The sequence below is a fragment of the Panicum hallii genome, chromosome 5 (genome assembly GCF_002211085.1).
Source record: "Panicum hallii strain FIL2 chromosome 5, PHallii_v3.1, whole genome shotgun sequence".
Lineage (NCBI taxonomy): Eukaryota > Viridiplantae > Streptophyta > Magnoliopsida > Poales > Poaceae > Panicum > Panicum hallii.
In genome coordinates, this window is record NC_038046.1 from 45,645,903 (window position 1) to 45,655,437 (window position 9,535).

General features: G+C 43.2%; 1 long non-coding RNA gene across 1 annotated transcript; it reads left to right on the plus strand.

The window, feature by feature from the left end:
• Positions 1–874: 874 nt before the first annotated feature.
• LOC112893879 lies at positions 875–4,754 on the plus strand. The gene is made up of 3 exons (XR_003228922.1): positions 875–3,061; positions 3,132–4,331; positions 4,443–4,754. It is a non-coding gene; the product is annotated as an uncharacterized LOC112893879 (long non-coding RNA).
• Positions 4,755–9,535: the final 4,781 nt, after the last annotated feature.

Below are 9,535 nucleotides of genomic sequence, written 5' to 3' on the forward strand. Positions count from 1 at the left end.
AGGTTTACTGTTCCGAAGTTGAAGAGTCATCGCACGGAATATTCGGAAGATGAGGGGCCATTTAGTGGATTTTTAGATAAATTATTCGAATAACCATTTTTCAGGGTTAGTTGTCCTGAAAAAAGGGGTTTTCCAATTCCAAATCTAAACCTCTATCATATATACCATCACATCAATTATTTTCCAAGGAAATTTTTTCACTGCATGCCACAACCAAGCCTGAGAGATTTGGATTCAAGGCTCGGGGGCTGCAGGATACGTGGCATCAATTACTTATTTTTTGAATATATTCAAAGAGTAAGCAAGGAAGATTCAAGACTAATGTGACCCTCAGCCTGATTCTTCGATTCAACCTAAGGCTGGGGGGCTACTCCATATGGAGTGCGATTTTCCATCGCACCCCATAACAAAGAAGTGATTCGGGGCATGAGCACCTCATAGCTTCGATGCAGCCAAGGAAGTACTCGAAGAAGAACTTCAAGACGGAGCTTCAAAAGAAGCCGAAGACTACTTCAGAAGTACTCAAGGAGCCTGCAGTACTCAGCTATGAATAGCTCGGGGGCTTGTCAGACCCGGGACTACGGGACTGTGTTCATAACGTAGTTCATACAGGAATAGGGGATAGGACATGTCCTATACCTTATCTATGTTGTACTCTACTCGCATGCGAAGTAGAACTAGTCGATACAGAAGGAAGCTACTCGAGTTGTACTCGAGTACGATTCCTAGGCTAGTGTCGGACTAGGATTCATGTAACCCTGTCCTCCCAGATATATAAGGGTGGGCAGGGACCCCCTCAAAACACAACATCAACGCCCAAGGCAATACAAACCACCAAACAGGATGTAGGGTATTACGCACATCGTGGACCGAACCTGTCTAAACCTTGTGTTGCTTACACCTTCGAGTTCCTGATTTCGGCGAGACCCTACCTAAAACTCACCACCTCGGGTATACCCCTCGATGGGTAGGCGGTAAAACACCGACATTCGGTTCAGTGATTTCTGATCAGTTTGGCCAGTAATTTAAATGTTGGTTGTAGAATAACCGCTACACCTAAGGTGTAGAATAGCGTTGCCGTTGTTAGTTCTTCTAATTTTACATATTAATATATTTTCCTATAAACTTGGTCAATGATAGACAAGTCTGAATGGGGACAACTAAAATGACGTACATATTGGAAGGGGGTTATAGAACATCTCCATACACTAACAGGCAACAAAACTATAATTACAACAAAACTAAACCCACATTCACTGCAATAGAGTGGGCAGACTAGTTTTTTTGGATCAAGCAAAAAAGACTGAAGTGCATACCCTCCCTGTTAGAGACTTAATCTTGTCACGCTCCATCACAAGCTCTTGTGACATTGATTCTTCCACACTTGATAATGTGAGGGAAGAACATCATTAACAAGCACCTTACTGCAGCTAGATAAACTAGAATATTGGTTGACCGGAAAGAAGATTGGCCGCCGGCGATGCGCCGGCTGGACCGGCAAGAAGATTGGCTATCGCGGTGTGGGGACAGGGACTTACCAGCTGAAGTGCAAATGTCCTCCATGTTTTGGGGCAGATGGGGAGGGAGCTATTCTAGCCTCGCCGGCGGCGGTGGTCAATGACTCAATAGGTACATCCTTGGGGATGGTGAGTGGTAGCCTCGTAGGGGTGGTGGAGGAAGATGAGACAGAATTTATTACTATGCAGAAATAATTCTACTGAATGACTGAGACTAAAAGGATGGAATGACTGAGTTATTATAGAATGACTAAGTTTGTTTACTTCCTTTATGTATTTTGCATATTTTTGTAGAATGCTGAAATCACTAAATGACTGCTAGAATTCCTGAGGCCTAACAGATGGAATAACTGAGTTTGCATGTTTCTTTTGTAGAATGACTGAAAATACTAAATTACTGTTGTCTATGTTATTTCTTCTGAATGACTGACGTTAAAAAGATGGAATGACTAAGGTCTAAGACAGAATGACTGTTGCTGTCTAAGTTATTTCTTCTGAATGACTGATGCTAAAAAGATGGAATGACTAAGGTCCAAGTCTAAGTAAGTCTACTGAATGACTGAGACTAAAAGGATAGAATGTATTTTAGCTTCAGTTATTCAGACGAATTACTGAGTACATCCAGTCATTTGTTAAATTTGTACAATCTCAGTCATTCTATCTTAGAGCTCAGTCATTCCATCTTTTTAGCATCAGTCATTCAGAAGAAATAACTGAGTTCAGATCGGACTAGTGCGAGTTCAGATCTGTTCAGTTCAGATTGGACTAGTGCGGAAGTTCAGCTCGGACTGCCGCCCGTCTCCCTCTCCGGCTACCTTCGCCTGCTCCACCTCGCCAAATCTTCAGACAGGTCCGTTCTTTCCTTCTTGCCGCCGCCCGTCTCCTGTTGGGAAGATGAGGGGAACGAATATCGGACCGCCGCCCGTCTCTCCTCTCTGGCTACCTCCGCCTGCTCCACCTCGCCGAATCTTCAGACACATCCGCCTCTTGTTGGGAAGATGAGGGGATGACGGACTTCGTATTGGCGGAGAGAGAGAGGGCTGGAGCCTGGGCGACGGTGGCGGTAGCAATAGGCAGCAGTAGCACCAGCATTTTCATCATTTGCTCTAAACTGAACTTGCATTGTTTGTGCTGAACTTTCAGAACTGAACTAGCATGCTCCGAACTGAAATTTCATTGTTTGTGCTGAACTTTTTGACACTCTTAAGAAACCAAAATAAAAAGTGGAGAAGAACGATACACTTGACACAGTCAAGATCAACAAATTCAGTGGGCTCGCAATGGATGTTAGTGATGGCAACATGCTGACTGCAGGTGACACGATTATGGTTCACCTGCCATGTAGTATCATGAATTTTAGATTTTCACTGAACTGAACTTGCATTTTTTGTGTCAGAACTGAACTAGCATGGTCTGAACTGAAAATTCATTATATGTGCTGAACTTTTTGACACTCTTAAGAAACAAAAATGAATCGTTTGTGTAGCAGTTTGCACCGGCATTAAAATGCTGCGCTCGAACAAAGATGGCCAAACTCTTTTAAGGTATCAAAAGGCAACATTCCTTATTTTGCACCTAAAACATCTCCATTTCAAAGTTGCCATGTTGTTACAGGTGGAGACGATCCCCAATGAATTTGAAACCTAGGCGGACTACACAGAAGCATTTCGCATCCAACATTAGAGGAGATCTGGCATCAAATCGACTCGGGCATGGATACCATTCCCAGTGGCCTATATGTTGATTGCTATAATAGGAAGCCAGATATTGGAAGCCTAATAATTACAATATCAAGCTCAAAGTACCAAAGGGGGATCAGATGCCAAGAAAAGGAGATCTCATGTTATTATCAGCAAGGGAATTGAAATGTAGAGACCAAATAATCAAGGACGGCTCCTTTTGTGCCATCTTGGTGGTTATATCCGCCAAAACTGATGATAAATCTGCCAAAGATGATGATAATTATGAAGTAGATTATGTAGCATCAATGGATATCTTGCTATCGCAGTGGCCATATGGGTGTCTGAATCAGGAAACTTCCTACCAAGTTTTGCACCTGACTAATATGACAACTTGTGAATGTAGTTGGGAAGTCATGGTGAGAGGTTCCAAAGAGAGTTCACAAATAATCAATCTCATATTGACTAAAAATACTGATGGAGAATATGGACAATTTACAGATAAAGAAAATATTTTTAAGGCTGCCTATGATGATTTTGGATTGAATAAATCATAGAGTGATGCAGTAGCAAGTTGCATTTTAGCAACTAAATGTTCTAAGAAATCTTTTGTACATCTAATTTGGGGCCCACCTGGCACAGGTAAAACTAAAACAGTTTCAGTGATTCTGCATATGCTTCTAATGGTGGCAAGCAAACATAGAACTCTTGTGTGTGCTCCAACCAACACAGCCCTTGTGCAATTGGCTTCTCATCTTGTTTCCCTAGACAAAAGGTCCACTGAGACCAGTTATTTACTTGGCGACATCATTATGTTTGGTAGTAACAAACTTATGAAGAAGACTGATAATGACCTGTCAAAAATATTTTTGAAATATCGTGTTGCTGAAATGTCGAAGAAATCATATAAAAATCATAGATAGCTAGAGGACAGCTGCTTGCGAGCTGCAAAACTTGTATTTGCACTCCTTGTATGTCCTCTAGGTTGAAAAATCAGCAATATGGCATCTTGGTTATTGATGAGGCAGCAAACTTAAAAGAATGTGACTCAATGATCCCTCTCGCAATCTATGGGATAAAACATGTGGTGCTTATCAGGGATGACAAGCAGCTACAATCAGTGGTAATGAGCCCGGTATGTCTTTGTTATAAGACCTTTTGAATGTCTCCTTATGTTACCAGTGATTATTTCCTAATTTCTAGATTTTTCACACTTTCTCCTTGCTGCTAATTTCCTAATTTCTAGGTTGCTAAAGAGATTAAGTATGGATGAAGCCTCTTTGAGAGATTGTGTGAAATTGGTTACCACAAGCACTTGCTAAATGTGCAATATAGAATGCACAATTACATCAGCAGGTTTCCAAATGCAATTTTTATGATGGAAAAATTATAGATGGCACAAACATTGCGGGCTACATTTTTTTTCAGTCATATTTTTGGTAACTATTCATTTATTCATGTTAAAGACGGTATAGAAGAGCAAACTGGTCAGAGTTTAGTAAATATGGTTGAAGCTTCTGTAGCAGCCAGTATTGTTGCCAGGCTCGCTGAAGGTATAGTATGTAAATTTATTGTATTTTATTAAATATAATTTGTTTAGGGCTGGTCTGTGTATATTTGGTCTATAGTTTGCAATGCTACGGTGTACGTGCATTCGCTCGTATCGTGGTTGTCTCATAACGTGCCATATCATACTAGATTAGGGTTTGCCTGTCCGGCCCCCACCGTCTACAATTCATCCTGTAGAGGTTGGCTTAACATTTTGTGAAGAATGACTGAAATTACTAAATGACAGCTATCTCAGTATTAGAGAAAAGAAATAGTCATTCTCATGTTCAACATATTGTGAGGAAAAGAAATACTAAATTACTGTTGTCTAAGTTACTTCTTCTGAATGACTGATGCTAAAAAGATGGAATGACTGAGGTCTAAGATAGAATGACTGCTGCTATCTAAGTTATTTCTTCTGAATACTGATGCTAAAAAGATGGAATGACTGAGGTCTAAGTCTAAGTAATTCTACTGAAAATACTAACAGCTCCGCTTCTTCACGCACTCCTCTCTCCATGCAGTTTTGTCAGACCCGGGACTATAGGACTGTGTACATAACATAGTTCATACAGGATTAGGGGATAGGATATGTCCTATACCTTATCTATGTTGTACTCTACTCGCATGCGAAGTAGGACTATCCGGTATAGAAGGTAACTAATCGAGTTGTACTCGAGTACGATTCCTAGGCTAGTGTCGGACTAGGATTCATGTAACCCTATCCTCCCGGATATATAAGGGCAGGCAGGGACCCCCTCAAAACATAACATCAACACCCAAGGCAATACAAACTACCATACAGGACATAGGGTATTACGCACATCGTGGTCCGAACCTATCTAAACCTTGTGTTCTTTGCACCTTCGAGTTCCTGATCTCGGCGTCACTCTAACTAAAACTTACCACCTCAGATATACCCCTCGGTGGGCAGGCAGTAAAACACCGACAGCTGGCGCTCTAGGTAGGGGTGCACATCGAAGATCCACCGGCGAACTCAATGGCATCGTTCAAGTTCACTAGTGCTATGCCCCCTCAGGGCACGACGTTCGTTTTCGGCTCGTGGGTTTGCGTCGCAGATGGTGTGGGCAGTTTCCATCGATTCATCATCGACATGAAGCTAAAAACTCTTGCAGCCAGTTTTCATAGCGACCTCGATGAGTTCGTCAATAATCTCGACGACTTGTCAACCCATGGCTCCGCTATGAGGACCGAGGAGGAGTCTGCTTTCGACACGACTCCATCCAGCGCTGCAACAACCTTGCTCGGGTTGGACTCGTTCCAATCTGAGGACTTGCGTAACCGATCGCGACTCGGTCCACGCAATTCGGCCACTAATCTTCAAGAGGCCAACAACTCCGAGTCCCTCTCCGCATTGGAAAAGGACTTGGACTCTTTACTCCGAATCGGAAAGCACGAAGCCACCGCACGTCGGGGGGCTGCGGTGTGACATTCAGGTACTTAGGATTGAAACACACTAGATTCTAGTATAAAGTGTGTATGTTTGATTTTATGTATGTGTGCTCAAACTTTAATGCAAAGGCAAAAGGATCTTTTAGTAATTTTGGGAAAAATTTAGGTCCCTAGGTGCAAAATGGGAGAGAATGGGAGGTAAAATCAAAACACATGAAGGTTGTTTTGCAAAAAGTCGAGAACTTACTTTTAAACCGCAAATAGAGGTGAAACTACCGAAAGGATGCAAGTGTAGTGTAGATTTTAAATAGGATTTCTTTAAAGTTTAAAACTTTGCCAAGTTTTAAGTTAAATTCAAATCCTTAGCTCTTTCGCAACTAAACCTTAAAGCAAAGTTGTAGAACTTACTAAACCCTACACTTTTGCTTTTGGGCACATTTTCATTTGAGCTATGGTTTGAAAGTTAACTAGGCATTACAATGGAGTCCCTACACTTTTGACAAATTGCAGCCAGGTCCTTCTTCATCTACCTCCAGTCCCCCTCTCTCTGTTTTCCTCTCTGCCCGATCCCGCCGCCCTCGCCGGCCATGTGCCAAGCACCAGCTGCCCCCGCGCCGCTTTCCTCATTGCTCCACGTGCCATCCCAGCACCCGCACCGCCGCTCCCCACCCCGCGCTGGCCCTCTCCTCGCTGCTCCACGTCGCGTCGCCGCCGCCCAAGCCTCCACGCGTGCCGCCGGCTTGCCAGCAGCAACTCTCACCCGCCGTGCCTCTTTCTTGACTTGAAGTACATCCTGGAGCTCCCCACAAACTCACTCTTGCGCTCACACACGTGCATTTCCATTGCCTTTCGCTTTCCCGAGCACCCCACCTCGCCGGAGCCCCACCGCAGCCCCGGCTTCCCGTCGACAGCCGCCTCCACCGCCTCCCACCCCCGATCCAGTGCTCCAGATGCACCGCTACGACCCACTGAAGCTCACAAGCCCGCCCAATTTCGTTCTCCCGTGCGAGATCGCTCGGACCACTACGTCGGTGAGCTCGAGCTTCCGCCGCCGCTCGGCCTCGCCGTCGTCCTGACAATCTACTGCCTCTTAGCCCTAACCAAGTGTACCATCAGCACCACATCATCGCGTGGAAGCTCTCTGGCCACTTCCCCGCCGCCCTCCGGCACTCTGGCCACCGGAATGCCGACGCCGTCCCTCAGAGCTCCGCCGCCCGTCTCTGTTCGCCGTCGACCCGCCGCCTCGGCCCTTCTCTTCCCCAACATCGGCCACCCCGTGACCGCCGTGAGCTCCTGAACCTTTCCCCTCACTTCCCCCTCGCCGCCGGTGAGCCCCCTCGCTGGAATTTGATCGGCACCGATCGGCTTTCCTGTGTAGCCTGGCCAAGGACCCAATTGCAAGGATTTTAATCTTTCCAGGGGCCTTTCTGTAGAAAATCAGTACCCCCTCTCTAATTGAAATCAACCAACTTGTAAAATCTATAGGAATTTGTAAAAAATCCAAAAATTACCAAATCAGTTTTGTTGTGTTCCAGAAGTTTAGCTCTACCACTTGTGTTGCTAAAGTGCAGTACAAAACAAAATATTTTTAGAGTTATTTTTAAGACTAGCAAAAGGGTATCTTGAGTATAACTTATGCATATTAGCTCTATTGTTGGTGAATTTTGGTGTGTAGCCTGTTTAGCGTATGGGTGAGCTTGTGTAAAAATTTCACCCGCAGTAATGAACCCTAGCTTGAATTAATTTAAACTTATACAAATCAAGCTTGAATTGGTTAAAATTTATTCAAGCATGTTTCTAAGGTTTTCATGCTTAGATCTTTTTACCATGTGAAGTTCTGCAATAGAGTAGTTCATAGTAAATATTTTAGGAATTTACAACACTGTTTTGCTTAAGGTTTGCATTTAAACTTGAAATTTGAACTTAATTCAAACACTTTAGTTTCTATTTTCAGAAAATTTTGAAAAATTCATAGTAAGCTCATCCATTAGGAATAAGCTTACTCACAAAAATATAAGGCCATAGCCTTTGTGAATTTCAAAATAAAAATCAAACTTGTTAACTTAATTCAATTAATTCCACTAATTGAATTAAGATACCAATAGTAGGTTTATATTTAAACCTCTTGCTTTATGAAATTGTGTGAATCAATTTATTAGATTGCAACTTTATCATGAAGTAAAACTCTTAACTCAAGAACCATCTAAGTTGAATTATTGCATATCATGTAGAGTCAGCGACACTCAACGACGGAGACTACGAGTTAGTCCCGGAAACCGAGCCAAGGATTTCTAAAGATCCTATGAACATCGCCGAGGTTATAACTGAAGCCCCGAACTAAAGTTCAGAAGTCTTTGACATCACTGACCCCAGGCCCGCTCAAGAAGGCAAGCCCCGATGCATAACCCAATACTTTAAATTACTACACTTATACATTTTTATACTTATGTATTTATATTATGCATTACGTCTAGGAGTTGAAATGGAACCCTAGATGCATGAATCCTAGTAACCTATGTATTGAGCCTGAGTCCATATCGAATAGATGCTCTGCTAATAGGACCAGCAGAAGTCGAGTGATTTCCTGTCACTCACGCGATATAGGAGTTGAATGTTTATGATTCTGCAATCACTATAAGGATGATGGATGGGGTCATGTGCAGTACCATGACTTGAAAGGTTACCTTGTCTGTATTGATAAAAGTTGCTAAGGTCGCAGTGTGTGCTAGATGTGGTTAAGCGTTTGAAAGTACTAGCCACATGCCGCGAAATATGGTATGCGGTAAGCCTAGTAACCAACTGGCCTGAGTAGTGGACATACCTCCCACCACTCGTAATTTGGTTTTTCATATGCACCGACGTGTGGGAGTACGTTCCACGCAGCGGACAGGAGTACGGTCATGTAGTCGCGCTACAGACGTATGTCCTGCACATTGGATATGCATATGGTCCTACAGTCGCTTGTGGTGGCCTTGATCTACGAGTCGGAATGAACGGCAAACGGTTGCTTCGGAATGATCTTTGGATGTTCCAAGTGTGTGAGTTAGGTTTACCCTTGCAAGGTTATAAAACTCGATTCGGAATCATCCGTTTCTCGTGTAGATTGAGACTGCTTATTCCTTCTGCCACATAGAGTAAGAACAGTAACTCTTGTTGGAATAATCTGGATGGATGCTAATCTCTACCTTGCTTGTCTACAATAGGTGCTTACCTAGAATGGTTAATGCAACTAGAAGCTGAAAGCTAAAACATGAAAGTTAGATCATACTCTTTGTTGCTTTTCAGCTGAAATTAAACCCAGAACCATTACAAGCCATCATAAGTCTAGTTACATAGCTAAGTATACCATGACACGGGTAAGTCTTGCTGAGTATTAGC